This window comes from Eumetopias jubatus, unplaced genomic scaffold (genome assembly GCF_037043125.1).
Source record: "Eumetopias jubatus isolate StellerSeaLion01/CBP00866 unplaced genomic scaffold, mEumJub1_p1.0 scaffold_12, whole genome shotgun sequence".
In the NCBI taxonomy this organism is placed as follows: domain Eukaryota; kingdom Metazoa; phylum Chordata; class Mammalia; order Carnivora; family Otariidae; genus Eumetopias; species Eumetopias jubatus.
This window is the reverse complement of record NW_028274818.1, coordinates 92,046,478-92,064,156: the sequence shown is the minus strand read 5'-3', so window position 1 is coordinate 92,064,156 and position 17,679 is coordinate 92,046,478.

The window sequence follows — 17,679 nt, the reverse complement described above, 5'->3', positions numbered from 1 at the left end:
AGGGTCCTGAGATCAAGCCCCATGTCAGGCTCCAGGCTCAGCAGAGTCTGCTTGAGATTCTCTCTCTCCCTCCCACTCGTGCTGTCTCTCTCTCTTTCTAAAATAAATAAATAGAATCTTTTAAAAAGAGAGAGATTTACATAGAAATCCAAATACCCAGGTTAATTTATATATATATATAAAAATCACAAGATGTGGCAACATAGACCCTGCATGCCCGTACAACAAAAGTTGACAGATGCTGAGTCATGGTCAGGCTGCCCTGTTATAAGGCCACTTAAGATGAAACAAACACTTTCCACTTAACCACAGTCCCCACCCCTCCCTACTGCACCACACCCAGGCTCCTTTGATAGTTTATGTTACTTGCCTGACATCTGTCAGCATTTTGTGTTTTTGTGTTGTGAGTGCTACTTTGTATCTAGCTCGTCCACTGGTGCCAGAGTGGCCTGAAGACATGGAGAAGACCCTTTCCCAAAGCTGCTGGTTTTACAGAAGATTCCTGGAGTACTTTTTTATGTCTCTTAGGGGCTCAGCACAAATTACCTTAGGATCTTGTTAAACTTCAGATTCTGGTTCAGCAAGTCTGAGGGGAGGCCTGAGATTCTCCATCTCTAATGACCTCCCAGGTGGTGCCAATGTGGCTGGAGCACAAGGATTAAAAGAAATGTAGTATTTCTTCTTTTTTTTTTTTAGCCCATTTTAAAAAGTGTTTGTTTTTTTTTTAATTCTTGCTGTTTATTTTCCCTTCTTTTATTGTGAAACATATTTTAACAAATAATTGTAATTGCAGACCCTCAGAAGTCTGGAGCTGGATGTTGCTGCAAGTACCTTAGAGATTACCCTAATGCAACAGAGAAGGGCTCAGAGGCCCAGAGAGGGGCCTCACAGAAAGGGCCTTCTGTGCTCAAGGCCACACAGAAAATCAGTGGCAGAGTTAGGCTTGAGACCGGTTGCTTTGATTCTCTTCCCTACAAATCTCTGTACAGCAGCCTACAAACAGCAGGATCAGAGAGAAAGCTGTGAGCAGCAAATCTGTCCCTGGAGTGGGTACAAAGCCCCTAGGACACTTTCATTAATATTGCACAGCAATTCCTGTGTGCCCACTCTCTTATTCATCAAGAGAGGCACAATTATCTCCGCAGTCGGGCTGGGGGCAAACCGTCCACGTAGGCTCATTAAGAAGTTATGTTTAAAAGCTGGACTAAAGCTTTAGGTCATTTATAATCTACTAAATATTTAAGTGTGTATGTCTTAAGGCATCTGAAAATTACAGGGATATTTCATGGTCTCATTTGGGGACATATATCTGGTTGGCTAGACACGGTCCTGGCTGTGGGAGGATCTGTTTTGCTTGGGAAAAGCTGGGGCTAAGTAAAAAGCTGGAAAAGCCAATAATTGGAAATGTGGAATGGCAGAAGGCAGCATCAGGTGAGAACATACCTGATAGGCAAGCGCCGGTGGTGCTGTAGGAAAGCAAAGCTGAGGCTGTGCATGGGGCTGAGGTCAGATCTGAGGATGGCCGTCATGGAGACAGAAATGATGGGGGCACATATTTAACAGGAGCAGTCAGGACAGACTTTAGGGTCCACGGGGCACAGGATCTAAGGCAGTCCGGGTCAAGTGCCAGGGAAAATGGATTGGCCCCACGAGTGTTGGTCTTTTTCTTTGCTTTAAAAAAGAATCTTAATTTACATAATACCCATATGGTTACAAGAAAACAATGAAATAATTCAGACCATAAAAGAGGTAGTAATATGGTAAAAATAATTCTCCCCCTCGCCCTGGTCTAACCTCCAGTCTCCAAGTCCGCCAGTCCCCGTTTCCAGAGGCAATAGCCATGTCCAGTTTTTTTATGTACCTCTCGAGATACATTACACATACATATCTATTTTTACACCGATGGGAGGATATTATAAACTCTGTTCTACACCTTTTTTCCCCTGAATATCAGTATATCATACATCTTGAATATCATTCCATATCAGTACATAGCGATCTCCCTTATTATTTTAACAGCTGCATGGTATTCTATTAAAATGTAGCACTGTAATTTATCTAACCTATCCTTTATGGATGGATTGCCATGTTATTTCTAGTCTTTTGCTACCACAAACAATTCTGCAAAGAATATCTAGGTATGACTATCTCTGCATCACGCATGAATATATCTGTAGGATGACTCTTAGAAGTGAAACAACTGGGTCAAGTGTGTGTCTGTATTGCTCATTTTGATAGGTTTTGTCAAAATTGCCCTTCAGAGAGATTGCACCACATTTATACTCTCCAAGGGAATGTACCCTGGTGCATTTTCTCACACCCTCGCAAACAATCTATCGAGGTGTAATTCACCAACAGTAATGGGCGCAGACCTTAACTGTACAGTGTAATTGGTTTTGACAGACGCATAAACCCATGGAACCTACACCCCAGTCAAGACAGAATCATTCCATCACTTCTGGCGGGTTTCCCATGCCCCTTTCCTATCTCTCTTGGCTCCTGCTCCAAGACGCTCAGCTCTGATTTTTATCACCATCAGTTTTGTTCTTAAACTTCATCTAAATGGAATTACACTCCATATACTCTCCTGTGTCTGACTTCTTTTGACTGATAGAGGGTCTGTGAGATTCATACATGTTATTATTGTGTTCATCCATCTTCATTGCTGAATAGTATTCCATTATGGGGCCATACCAAGATTGGTTGATCCATTCTCCTCTTGCTCAACATTTGGGTTGTTTTCCAGTTTGGGCTATTGTAAATAAAGTTGTTAGTAACATCCTTGAACAACTCCTCATGTGGAAGTATGCTTTCATTTCCCTTGGATGGATGTCTGGGAGTAGAATTGCTGCATCATAGGGAAAGTGTATATTTAGCTATATAAGACACTATAGAACTGGTTTTCAAAGAGACTGTACCATTTACACTCCCAACAGTAATGCGTGAGAGTTCTGGTTGCTCCACCCACTCCCTGATATTTGGTGTTGTCAGTCTTACACATTTTGATCATTCTATTGGGAGTGAAGCTTTATCTCACTATTTTAATGAGTGTTAAATGTGTTTCAGTGAGTTTCCGCCTTTTCATGTGCTTGTCAGCCATTCGTATATCTTCTTTGTAAAATATCTCTTCAAGTCTTGGCAATTTTTATTGGGTTGCTTGTCTTTTATTATTGATTTGTAGAAGTTATTTGCATATTATAGATACTCTTCTTTTGTCAGATACATATTTTCCTCCGATCTGTGGCTTACCTAATTTTTTAATGATGTAACTTGATGAGCAAAATTTTAAAATATTGATGAATTCCAATTTATTTTCTCTTATGGTTAGCACTTTTTCTTTCCTAAAAAATCATTGCCAGAGTTGTGAAGTTATTCTCCTATGTTTTTAATAGTTTTAGCTTTTAAGTTTAGTCTGCGATCCATCTTGAATTAATTTTTTGTATATGGTGTGAGACAGAGATCAAGGTTCATTTTTTCCCCCTATGTTTATTCAGTTGTTCCAATGCCATTGTTAAAAAATTTTTCTCTCCACCATTGAATTGCTTACCCACTTTAGTGGAAAAGAAAAAATCAAGTAAGTGTGGGGCGTTTGCTCGTCTGCTCAGTGATCCTTATGCCAATGCCATACTCTCTTGATTACTGTAGTTTTATTATAAGTCTTGAAATCGAGTTGTAGAAGTCCTCCAAATTTGTTCTGTTTCAAGATTGTTTTGCCTATACTCGATCCCTCATTTATACACACATCTGCATATCAGCTTGTTAATTTCTACAATTTCTGAAAAATAGTATCTTATTTTAAAAAATAAATTTCAGAAAATATGAGATGAAATTCAGCATACTTTCACATATTTGAAATCCATTTGATTTCTTTTCCTGGGAACTGCCCCCCTAAGTTTATTCATATTTCTGCTGGACTCTTGAACAATTTTGTTTAAATCAGACTCATCTGTGCAGTCTGTCTCTCCTCTCACTCTTATCATGAGTGATCATTTGTAGTATGCTGGCTTCCTGGAAGGCATTAGTCTGTACTGGAAAACAGTTTTGAAATCACACCAACCAATTACTACTCTTTGCTCCTGCCTTTGAGCTTACCATGTGTCAGGCATGGAGGTAAATATTTGGTATACTTCATTATTCAAGAAGCGGAATTGTGTACTGATGCCTGGGGTTCTAATACAAGATCCACCTTTTCCTAACTGGGGGACCTTGGGTGAGTTCTCTAATTTGTTTGTTTGTTTGTTTGTTTGTTTGTTTGTTTGTTTCTTCCTTCCTTCCTTCCTCTCTTTCTTTCTTTTTAGATTTTATTTATTTATTTATTTTAGAAAGAGAAAGAGCTGAAGCTGGGGGAGAAGCAGAGGGAGAGGGAGAGAACCCGAAGCAGGGAGCCTGATGAGGGGCTCGATCCCACCACCCTGAGATCATGACTGGGGCCGAAACCAAGAGTCAGATGCTTAACTCACTGAGCCACCCAGGCACCCCTTTAATTTCTTTTTCCTTCAGTTTTCCCACTGACACACTGGAGGTAGTAAAAATAGTGCCTAACCCATGGCATTGTAATGAAAATTGAGGCCACTAATGCCTGCAAAACACATTGTAGGGCCCAATCCGTACACAGTCAGTGCCACATAAGTGCTCCAAAACCTATCAAATTCTCTTAATAACCCTGTGATAAATGGATTATCCTTGTTTCGTGGGTGAAAATAGTGAGGCCTAGGCCAGTTAAGCAATTTTACTCTGCTGGCAAGTAACTCGATCAGAGTTTGAACTTTATTCCAGAGATTTTACTCGGACCCAGTAAACTCTATTCCTTGTGAAATGTTATCTCCATTACAGATTTGAGGAAACTGAAGTACAGAGAGAATTGAGTGACCTGCAAGGTCCATAAGGGTCTTTATTTAACCTTGCTCTTGACCGGGATTTCAGCCATTCTTCCTTACATCATAGCTTATGCTCTGCACCTTGCCCTACACATCTCCTCCTAATGCTACCCCACTCCTCCCTGCTTAAAACCTGCCTCTGCTCTTTCCAGCTGTGTGACCTCTGATGTCACCTAACATTTTCGAGCTTCCATTTCACCTCTGTAAAAAAAAAAGGCACAATTAAAATATTATAGGTATTTAAAAATATTATAGATAATAATGTGGAAATAAATGAAGACCACCCAAAGGAGAACACAAGCTACTGAATCAGAGCTTGCTGTAGCAAGGGAGTTGGGCACCACCCACCACTCCTGTTTGCCAGTGACTCAAAGCCTGTCCAGGGGCGAGAAAACTTCATCATGGAAGAGGCTTCAGTAGGCCGCATTTGGAGGTTGTTGAAGCGAACCCCTTCTCTCTTCCTCCCAATCTTCCAGTAGTGCCTCCTCCTGGAAAAACCCAACAGAAATCCAGGCATCAAGGAATTCTGGGAAACATAGCATGCAGATCTCCAACCCCCTAATCACAGAGTAGGACAGATTGACAAAGTAGGGGTCACCGGCCCAATCTGGCCTGCTGCTTCTTTTTGTGTGGCCCATGATTGAAGAATGGTTTTTTCACTTCTAAGTGGTTGAAAAAAATCAAAAGAAGAATATTTCATGACATGTGAAAAGCGTATGAAATTTAAATTGCCGTGTCCATAAATTCCAGGCACGTTCACCGGTTTTCATGTTGTCAATGGGTTGCTTTTGTGCTACAGCAGCAGAGTTCAGTAGCTGTGACAGGGACTCTAAGGGCCACCAGACCTAAAATATTTACTATCCTGGACCTTTCTAGAAAATGTGATCCATAGAGAGCACTGGGGGGCTGAGAGACGGTGTAATGAAACTTTGCAGAGCAAAAATAAGGAATGAAGGAATCCTGTGTATAAAAAGTCCTTCATACAGTGTTTGGAATATAGGAACTTTGTAATCCATTACTACCCTGCACTGTGTATCAGACACTAGGCTAGATTTTGGGGCACCAGAGATGAATAAGGCCTAGTTATGACTTCCCGGAGCTCCCAGCTTGGCAGCTCCCAGCTTGGCAGTGACAGGTAAGAAAGAGAGACAAAGCAATATGACAAGTGCGTTATTAATGTGCTACTCTTGGTCCTTTCTGTGGGAGGCTGTAGGAGAGGGGCCGCAGAAGAAAGGTCACAGACACTTCCTATACTGGAACTGAGGTGTGCTCCCACTCTTCCCTCCAAAGTACCGCTGGTGTAATTATTTGCCTGGGATTCTGCCTTTCCCCCAAGTTGGGGAGGCCAAGGTCTTATCTCCAGGTTCCAGACTAATGCGGAGATAATAGTAGGCACTGATACATGTTTGTTGGATGACTGAACGGACAGAACACGATTAAGTAATGTGACATTCAGAAGACACCTTCTCATCTAGTCCAATCTCTACAAATGGAAAACCTTGTTTCAAACAGCTTAAGCAACTTACCTCCTGGAAGGTTGGATTAGAAAAAACCCTGACCTTCTTAGGGCAGGGATAGCCTCATGCCAAGGCACATGGCTTGGTGGGCAGAGCTCAGGCCAGAATTTCAGCCTCTGCTCACTTCCCTTCCACTAGGAGCCTTGTGCAGTACACAATCTGTGCAACCTTATAGGGTGGCCCCAACCTGCCTGCCTGATATTTCTCCAGTATCTGCCTATCAGCACCCATAAACCTCTATCCTCAACTTCTCTGCCTTTTCCAAAACATCCCCTGGGGTATAGCTGGGTGGAGGAGTTGATGTATTTACAGCGTGGTGTTTGAAAAAGATCCATTGGTGAAAGAGATTCTAAATCTTTCTGCAATTGGGCCACACTAATCACTTCCTGTTCCTGGGGCTGGCGGCTGGCATTGCTCTAAGTAGCCGGCTGTCGCGGCCTTGCATACATATTCCTGTTGTCAGCATTAATAAGGTACAATTGCCTGGGGCCTTGTTACCCACCAATTAAACTTTGGATTTTATTGTGCAACCTCAAGGATGCTTTATGGTATCAGAAGCGTTTGGCAGTTAAATACGGCTAATATTCATCGCTCCCACATGGACGCTTCACATCCTGCTCCATTCACAGCATGATTAAGGAATTAATTGATTTGGATGAGATTGGCACATGCTCTTGACAATAAACTGACGACTCCTTTATTAAGCCGTGGATACTGTGGGCTTGCCACTGCACTCGGGGCTGGTTAGCAGTAGCTCATCACTGGGCATTTGGGACCAGGCCAAGTATCACTTGGCTCTGGCCAGAGAAACCTGTAGATTCTCAAAGAGGCGTCAGAGCACACCTCTCTTGCCTCCCTCCCTCCCTCTGTCCTCTCCCTTCCTTCTGTCCTCCTTTCTAATTGATTTCCTCCCCCTTTCCAACTCTCTTCCTAACACGCTTCCTCTCTCCCTTCTTTCTACCCTTCCATCCATCCTTTTTACTTCCCTTGTCTTTCATCCCCGAAGTTTTATTAAAACACTTGTGTGCATTCTCTGCCCTAACTTGTCAGCAACCCCTTACACCATACCGGTCCGCTCTGCATTCCTGGTTGGGAACATTTGGGTTCCCAGAACAGAGCCTGTAACAGGGTCAGGACTCATGCATACAGGCCCTGGGTAGGATAGAAATTCCAGATTCCAGGAGCCTGCAGTGCGTGGCAAAAATATTAGATACAATTTACTGCGAGTTTCTTATGTGCTAGGCACCATGTTAAATGTTTTATGTGCTTTATATGTCACTGGATCCATTGGGGGAACAGAGGCTCAAAGAAGTTGCATGCCTTGCCCCAGTGGACTCAACAAGGAAGTGACAGAATAGGAATTCAAACTCAAGCCGACTTTCTCTCTCTTTTTTAAAGATTTTATTTATTTATTTGAGAGAGAGGGAGAGACATGCACACATGCATGGGGGAAGGGCAGAGGGAGAGGGAGAATCTTTTTTTTAACATTTACTTTATTTGACAGCGAGAGACACAGCGAGAGAGGGAACACAAGCAAGGGGAGTGGGAGAGGGAGAAGCAGGCTTCCTGCTGAGCAGGGAGCCCGATGTGGGACCCGATCCCAGGACCCTGGGATCATGACCTGAGCCGAGGGCAGACGCTTAACGACTGAGCCACCCAGGTGCCCCAGGGAGAAAGAATCTTAAGCAGACTCTGCGCTGAGTGCAGAGCCCGACATGGGACTTGATCCCATGACCCTGAGATCATGACCTAAGCTGAAATCAAGGCTCAAATGCTAAACTGACTGAGCCTCCCAGGCGTCCCCAACAAGCAGACTTTCTTAAAACCCACCTGGTATTCATCAACCCATGTTCTGTAGGCCCTGTGGACATTCATGTACCTCATGCTCAGCCCACACATGACTGCTCTGTGGTGCTATGATTAGGTCTCGGGCTCTTCATGAGTCCTTGCCCCTGAAACAAAAACTTCATCAGTGCTTCTCAATAGTTTTTCCCCTTAGGTGGGACGGGATGAGTAGGGGGGCTGTGGTTGGGTACTTCCCTTCTCTAGGTGGGTTAGGGTCAGATAGAGCCCTAGCAACTTAGCTTCTCTTGAGGGCAGGCCTTGTTAAGGAGACCAGAATGTTGTGGTGATGTCAGAATACTGGCTTTTCCCTTCCCCTTACCAAAAGTATGAGGGGATTTTTTCCTCCATATTCACTGTGAGAACTAGGTTGGGCTCCCGGAAGTGAAACTCACAGAAGCGTGTCCTCCCTCCTGCCCTGATGACGGGGCCCTGCTGGTTTTCCTCTCTGATTGTCCACACTGAGCCTCCAGGAACTTGTCAGCTATAGCTCAGATTTCCCTACCCAGCATTGCTTCCCATGCAGATTCCCATGCAAAAACCCATTGCTGCCCATGGGTTTCTGCTTGGTGAGTTGTGATTCTCTGTATCTGCCTGTCTCTCCAGTTTTAGGGGCAGCCGCTTGCCTTCTTGTGACTTCACTTCTCTGGAAGGATCTAAGACGAGCTTTGAGTTTTTCAGTTTGTTCAGCTTTTTACTTGTTGTTGGGATTGAGTGATAATCTCTAAGTTCCTTACATGCCCAACCAGAAATCAAAAGTCCACACTGTTTTTAAAAAAGAAAAAAAAAATAGCATTAGTGGCCAGTATTTAAAAGTTAAATGATTCCACTTTAGAGAAAAAGTCCTATAGATTCCTGGCTTCTCCAGCACACATGGACAACACTGACCTTCATTTCTACCTAGTTTGAGTTGAATAGCAGGTGCTTATCTTGATGGGACTTTAGTTCTCTGGTTCTCCGTGATCTATTCTCAGCACGGTTCATCCCGTTATTTTTCTTACTTTAGCCCTAGAGTCATTTGAGTTTGTGATCCTGATTTTAAATTTTAGTATTCTCCCAGATCTCCCCTCCCTGACCCTGCCTGGGTGTATTGTTTTGTATTTGGTGTCAGATGGACTCCTAGCTCCAAACCACATCCTGACAAATGTAGCACACCATCTCTCTAGTCCATACCTGGTCTCTTTGATCTCACTTGCTAAGCTAAAAACATCAGACTGTGCTTCTCCAGTTCATCTCAACTGGGTGACTGGGCATATCAGAAGGTTCTCACATCAGGGCATCTGTATGCTTCTGGCCCCTTTACCTCTTCCCATCTCTCTCCTGAGCAAGGTCCTGGAGTGATGAGTGGAGTGTGCCAATGACACGTTGAGCAACCCTGGGACTGCAGTGATCTGCGGACTCCCTACCCCTGTGAACCTCTGACCTGCACAGCTCCAACCACTTAGCCCCCAGCAGCAGCCTCTGCCCTCTGTGACTCAGAGCTTGAAGCAAGCCACGCTCAGAGAATTATTAGGAGCTCTTGGCAAAAAGCTCTGGGCCCCGTGTGGATAATCTCAACAGGACTGCATCATAGCACAGAGACTGCGGGTTAGTCTGAAGTCAGTGCCTTCCCTTGGATGTATTTTTTGGGCACAATTGGAGCATCTCGTTGAAAGCTGATAAAAACAGAAGGAAATGAAAACAAGGAGTGATAAATTGAGTGAGTGGGTCATTTTCTCCAGATGGAGGAGAGGAGTGGGAGACCCCAGTGCACTCAGAAAGGGATCAGAGGAGCTGGGCAGCCCCTCCCCTTCGTTCCCATCACGTAAGGTAGAAATGACAGCTGCTGGCCAAATGATGGTGGCTAAACAGGGCAATCCTGTGAGAGGGCTGGGGAGGGGTTTAAGCATTGCCTGCTAGCGCCAGCTTTTGAGTAAGAAGGACAGTCACTGATCACCACTTCCTCCACTCCATGTCGCTCCTTTTCTCAGGAATCTTTCTACACAAGTGGCAACCTACACGACTTTAGAGCAAACTGGGAAGAAAATGGTAAGGGCATATGTTACTGGAGTTCAGGATGTCCTGGCTTCAGGTATGGCTTGATTCAGGTGCTCACATAAGGTCACAAGATCTTTCTTCCTTCTTGCTGTTTCTGGGCTGGATCCATTTTCAGAGTCTCTTTCTGCATGATGACAACATGGCTTAATCCTCGCACCCTTCCACATTCCAGTCCAGTGTGAAAAAGAGTATCTGCAATAGTAGTTTGATGCATGGATTGTTAATCACAGAATGACAATATTTTAGCATAACAGAGGGGCTGTTTGTACTTCATCTTTTACTGCATTTTTATGAGAAGCAATATATTTTCTGACTTTCCTCCCAGATACTGTTACAAAGAGAGAGAGAGAGAATCTCTGTCACCTAACACAAGGCCCAGATTCCACTTTGATTAGCCCAGCTTTGGGCAACATGCCAGCCTCTGAACTAATGCTGTAGTTGGGGGGATTTGGTTGGGCTAAATGATCAACCCTGGAGTCAGGCATGAGGTCCCACCCAAACGGATGAGGGGAGGAAGGGTGAATATACCCTGATGCTCCACAAGTGTTTACTATACTCCTTAGTTCTTGTGATCTTCCATTCCATCTACCCCACCCCCCCAAAAAAAACCCTCTTCCCCTCATTAAGTTCATCAGTGATTTGTCATAGTTGGTTTGGCTTTTATATCAGAACACCATAGACTGGGGGGTTTATAAACAACAGAAACTTACTTCTCACAGTTCCAGAAGCTCAGAAGTCCAAGATCAAGGTGCCATCAGATTTGGTGTCTGGTGAGGGCCTACTTCCTGATTCATACATGGCTCTTTTCTCCCTCTGTCCTCACGTGGCAGAAGGGGCAAAGGAGCCCTCTGGAGTCTCTTTTAAAAGGGCACTAATCTCATTCACAAGGGCTCCACCCTTCTGGCCTAATCACCTCCCAAAGGCCTCACCTCCTGGCCCCCATTGCATTGGGGGTTAGAATTTCAACATACAAATTTTGGGGAAACAAACTTTTCATCTACACCAGTGGCCTCCTGCTTGTGAAAATCAGTGGGTGATTGTCATGTGTTTTTGTAATGAAGTTGCTTGCCCGTTTATGTTTTGATATTCTCTCCACGTTCTAAGATCTCTGTCTCTTTGTTTTATTGATTCCCCCTCTTTGGCCCACCCATTACAGATCTGTTGTTTTCCCCCCAGATTTAAGTCATAGCCTTTGTATCAATTAGGGAGACACTCAGCTGTGAGTGACAGATTGCTTGAGTAACAGCGGCCCAAATCATAAGGATACTCACTATTTCCCTGAAATGATCTCCAGAGGTCTGAGAGTTGCCCGGTGATGTCTTTAAAAACCTAAGCTCTTTCTACACTTTTCCTTCAGCATCTTTTAGCTTGTTAACTCTTCTTCCTTGTGCCTGTCAGTCTCACAGGTCGCTGTAGCGATGGGCACCCTCGTGTGTGTAAGGCAGGGACAGTGATAAGTAACACCACCAGCATCTCTTTCCATGTATCTGCCATTTTGCCAGTAGAGCAAAAACCTCTCGAAAGCCCTCCTGGGGAACGTTTCCTTTCATCTCATGAACTGGAGCTGGGCCATGTGACCAGCCCCAGCTGCAGAGGAGGCAAGGATGGGCTAGCCAGGCCGTGGTGTCTGCCTCCCTGCACACTCACCCTGCACAACCCTCCCCACCCCGCAAATCTTTGGTTCCTCCCAGATTTCATCTCAGACCTTCCCTTTCAGACATAGACCAATGGAGCCAATGGAGGCCAGACCTTTCTATTCAGATGCGTCTCGGACACTGTACGCATCAGTGTGCTCAAAACGGAGCTCAACATTCCCCTCATGTGTGCTCTCCACCTCAGCAAAGGACCCACATGTGAGCCACTGGCACAAATAGGGGCCTAGATTCGAGCTCCGAGTCCTCCTTCCTCAGCCTGCTCTTGCTGGATGGAATCGTCTTTGCGATTATTCACGCACTCCTGGTGTTAAGCTATCTATCTGTATTCTTTGCTCTTCTTTCTGTAGATCTGGGGCTCCCTTGTTCTCCCCAGTTGAGGCAGAGTACCTCTCTCCACCCCATGAGTCTGGAGCTGAGCCCGGATGGGGATGGGAGCACCAGAGTGCCTGTTCTGGGCCAAGGTTGTAAGGGGCTCTGGGGACCTGCCACGAGAAGGGTGGCATTCCAAGATCTCTGTCTTGCACTGCAGGTAGCAGCGGTCCCTGCAGTCGGGGCCCACGACAAACATGCATGGGGCCCGCCTGAGCCAACCCGGACACTGGAGTCAGTGCGGACAACCTGCGGGCCCCCGGGTCAGCTGAGCTGCCATGATCCTGCAGACCCCCAAGTGTGAGGGTGAGTGCTTTTCGCCGTAAGCCAGTGAGTGTGCGGTGGTTTGTTATAGGGCATTACTGGGGCAACACACCTGACGAGCCAGCCCTCAAAACATCTCTTAGCTTTTGGGTGGGAGTTACTGAGGGCCTTTCTGGGAGAGTGGCATTTAAGCAGAGGTATGGAAGATAAACAGGGTTTGGCCTGATGAAGCAGGGAGGCAGGAATGAGTCAGGAATAAGGAGGAGTTTGCGTGAGGATCCTGAGGGCAGGGAGTGAGGGATAGTGTGAGAGACGAGAATACATAAGGCAGAGTCAGGTCAGCAGGGCCCAGCCATCTGGCCTTCTCCCCAAGGGTGATAGGAAGATTCTAGGCACAGTGACATGAGGGGGACTGGGTCATAAAAGGCACAGCGGGTCATTCTCTGGGGATTCTCAGTGATTTTAGCTCTATGATCACACTTAACCCCTCTGCATCACAGCTATGTCCTGAAGTGTAGGCCTTCTTTCTAGACAAGGAGCAACTCCAAGAGACGGATGGGGGTAGCCAGTGCCCTCTGCAACCCCACGGCTCAGGTATGGTGGAAGAAAGGAACAGAAGCAAGGAATTAACGTTCAGCAAACACAAGCTTTGCACCAGGCACTGGGTTGGGTGTTGTATCTGGCAAGAGGGCCGAACTTTGGAGAAGATGGAGAAGGGGGTGCGGGATGAGGGCAGAAGAGGGCCCATCACTTACTTTCCTAAGTACCCCAAGGACGGGATCCAGCCTACAGCCCAAACATTCAAATTAGATCTGGGCAAGAACTCCTCATGGAGAATGAGGGATGTTAGAGGCTTAACTGCATTTTCAAGACTGGAAGAGACTTTCTTCATCTGGCACCCTAAGGAACTGCTCAATTCTTTCGGGGACAGAGGTGGTTAAGTGTAATTGTGCCCAGAGGCAGGGGTCAGTTGGGGGTCCTGTAGAGACTTCTCCCATCCCTTTCTGGGTATGCTTCAGATCCCCTGGAAATAATCTGTTTGCAAGTGCCCAATCACTGATTTGGAGATCTTGCCAAGTCCAAGGTAAATGAGGAGCATCAGGGGCCACCTAAAGCCCAGGTAAACTGGGGAAAATTACTTGACCTCATTTGCAAAATGGGGCTTAGGCACCATGACTTTGTAGAGTTGCTTGAGGAAGGCAAATGCCACGTGCTTTGTGTTCAATAATGGATGGAGGTTTTTTCTGTGTGGTAGCGACCTCTCTTGTGGATGAGGGGTAGATCCTCACCCTTGATCCCTTGATGGTCTCCCCCTCAGATTTCTGCTTTTGGTGGCGGGGAGAAGGAAAGAGAAAGAGAAGGGGGGGAAGATATCAAGTGCACTGTGAGATAATTTTAATTTTCCCCCTTTCCAGATGGAGAGAGAGAGAACAGAACGTCTTTTTCCACCTCTCCACAACTGCACTGTGATATAGACTTGCAGAGATATTCATGTTGTGATTTATTCAATTCTTTTTCTCCATTGATTTTAATTAAGTTCCTGAGCTGTCTCCAAGCCCAGGGAGCAGGAACAAAACAGGAAACACTGAGAGCCAAATGCCTTTCTTCTGCAATTGAGTTTTCCTGAGTCTTTAAAGTGCTGCACAGGAGACAGCAAAAGTGGAATCCAGAGGCTGAACCATTTCCTCTGCTCCATCAGTCCCCAAATAATAAACATCAAAATTAAAATCCGGTTAAGAAAAATCACAGAAGTCATTACAGCTTGGCGGCCAATGGGGGCTTTGATCTGATCTTTTTAGGCAATTTCACAGTTTCGGGGGGAACTTGCCAAGCTGGCGTGGAGGATGTCAGCACCAGGAGGAAGGTTTCTTCCTAGCAGGCACAGCATGGAGAGCACAGGACCTGCCCCTCCCAAACCAGTTTCATCTTTGATCTAAGTTCATGTCATGCTTTTTAAGAGAAATACATGGCGGCGTCTGGTCCAGTCACTTGGGCTCCCATCCAGCCTGCCCTCACCAGACCCCCAGCAGGATTCTCAGGGATCTGGAAGGCCAGCGAAGTCCCAGAGCCAGTCTCCTACCCTGAGGCCAGAGGTGAGTCACTCAGCGGTATCTAATAGCCTGGTGGCCGACCACCAGCCCACACTGCCCCTTGTAGAAATAGGAAGATTGAAAACACAAATGCTAATGGGACCAGCCTATGCTCTAAGAAGATAAATAACCTGGGTTCGGACTTTGGCAAAGTGGTGACCAAAGGCTGGTTTGCAAGTGGACAGTCCTGGACACCTGTTACCATGTGGGAATCATGGCCGTGGTGAAGTCAGGTGTTCTGTATCTTCTAGAAGCCAGAAACTAGGATACCTTTAGTCTTACAAAAACAACAATGACCCCAAATCTTATATTTAAATCTTGGTTACTAATTCAAAGAATTTAAAGCACTCTATAGGTCAGACAGAATACATCTGCAGGTGGGGTTTTAGCATTGGACACCAGTTGGCGACATTTGACATGTTGGTGAAGAGGAAACCTTCTGGATTAATGTCCAGACACCACCACGTACCAGCTTTGTGATCTTGGCTTGTGTTGAACTTCCGAGTGACCATTTATAAAGATGGTATGTATATCATGGGGCACACACAATGTAAAGAGCCTGGTGCACAGTTTGTTGGCCTCACCACAATCATCATCTCTATCATCATCATCATGATATTTTGATTTTGTAGTAAGAAATATATGTTTGGTCTTTGTCCTGTTCTTGGCACATGGCTCTTAAAACTCTTGGAATTTCCTCTGATAAGAGAGAGGAAAGATTTGTTATGTTAATGAAGTGGCTTTTAGAAAGCACCTAAGGATGGGGACTGGTTGGAGCCAACCCTGTGATTAGAGGGTTGGAGCTTTGAGTCCCACTCCCAATTCTTGAGGAGCTTGTGGGAGAAGGGCTAGGAATTGAATCGATAGCCGATGGCCAATGAGCTAATCGAGCCCGCCTATGTAATAAAGCCTCCATAAAACCCCCAAAGGACAGGGTTCAGAGAGCTTCCAGGTTGGCAAACATGAGGAAGTTCTAGGGGAGTAGCTCACATGGTGAGGCCATGGGAGCCTCCGAGCCCCTTCCCACGTACCTTGCCCTATGCGTTGCTACCATCCAGGTGTTACTGAGTTATGTGCTTTTATAATAAGTGGTAATAGAGTAAGTAGAATGTTTCTCTGAGTTCTGTGAACACTTCAGCAAATAAACTAAACCCAAGGAGAGGGTGGTTGGAACCTTCGATCTATGGCTGGTCAAGCACAGGTGACAACTGGGATTTGCCATTGGCATCTGAAGGGGGTGCAGTCTGGTGGGACTGAGCCCTTCACCTATGGAATCGGATGCTTTCTGCAGAGTCAGATGGTGTAAGAATTGAGTTGAATTATAGGACACCCAGCTTGTGCTGGAGTATTGCTTAATGTGGAGAAAAACCCCCACACTAGAATTGGGTACAGAAACTTAATTATCTCCAAAACCTAGTTTTTCCATGATTTCCAGCAGGTTCGGTGGGTCCTGTGGTGTATTTTCTTGTATCCTTCATTTCAGAGGAGGATGAAGCTACCACATCCACCACTCTTACTTTAATCAAGAAATGGTTCATCAGATCCTCTGTAAGAGAATTTGGTATCCTGAGCCAAAAATCCCCAGGGGGAAGACCATCAAGCCCACTGCCCATGAGCTGCTCTGAACTCCCTGTGGTTGTGCACAGCCTGGGTGGCTCGGTTGGTTGTGGATACTCAGACAACACCTGACGCCATCTTGACGCAGAGTTTAATGACATTGACTCATCGGCGTGTGAGGTACTTCAGCACCATGTGGTATACAGATGGCAAAATGGAGGCCATGGCATGGTAGATGGTGGAGTCAGTGGACACTGAACAAAGGTCTGACTGTCCTTCAAACTACTGGGCTGAAGGGGGCCAGGGAGGGGCGTCTCCAGTGGTTTTTCCAAGTCCAGATGCCAGGGGTCTTTACTGAAGCTGTTGAGTGACCCTGCTTTCCATTGACTCTGGATCTGGAAGGCAGAAGGACCAGGTGCTGGCAGGATTGGGGCCTGCGTAGAACCCAGGCAGAGGGGAACTGCAGGAAGATTGGCCCCCCAAACTATCTCCTAGGCTGTTTGCTTTTTAGGTTATTATTTCCATGTGCAAAGGGAAACCAATGAGACTAACAAAGTAATGGAAGTGAGGATGAGCCAACAGTTTGGAGGACTCCTGAGCTCAGCCCTGGTCTCTGCCTTGTGTTCTCTCACTTCTCTGGGATGCTCCAGGATGGAGGCACATCTCTGATGCACCCTCCCTGTTCTGGCTCTTTCCAGGTCAAGGCAACTGTGGCACACTATGGTCTGCTCCCCCCACCCTTGATTTTTCTCCCCTTCTTCCTAGGAACAAGACCCCCTGCCTACTGACTGCATTTCCCAGCCTCCCTTGCAGTGAGATGTGGTCCTGTGATGTGGCTGTCCCAGTGGAATATGAATGGGGGCCATGAGGGCAACTTCCTCTTTATCTGCTTCCTGAAATTGCTTGTCTTCAAGTTCTTCTCTCTTCCCTCTGTCCCCAGAGTTGGAAAGTGGAGATGGGTGACCAGGTCTCACCACACAGGTGAGGGGATGCTGGGACCACAGATGGAAAGAAGCCAGATCCTCGTGGGAATTTATGGAATTAGTTTTCCTACCAACCTGGATTTTTCACCTTGGGATTATCATGTGAATGCAAAATTTCTGCCTTCTTTGGGACCTCTTTGATAAAAGCAGGTTAGTCTGGTCCTCTGACCAGCAACATCATTAGCATTACCTGGGAATGTGTTAGTAATGCAAGTGCAGTGGGAGAATGGATAAAAAAAGATGTACATATCCCCGGTGGAATATTATTCGGCCGTAAAAAAGAAGCAAAGGTTGCCATTTGTGACAACATGGTCGGACCTCGAGGTCATCATGCTAAATGAAGTACGTCAGACAGATAAAGACAAATACTGTCTGATCTCACTCATACGTGGAGTCTAAACAAGCTGGACTTCTAGAAACAGAAGATTGGTGGTTGCCAAGGACTGGGGGCACGGGGGAAATGGGAGGTGGTTGTCAACGGGTACACA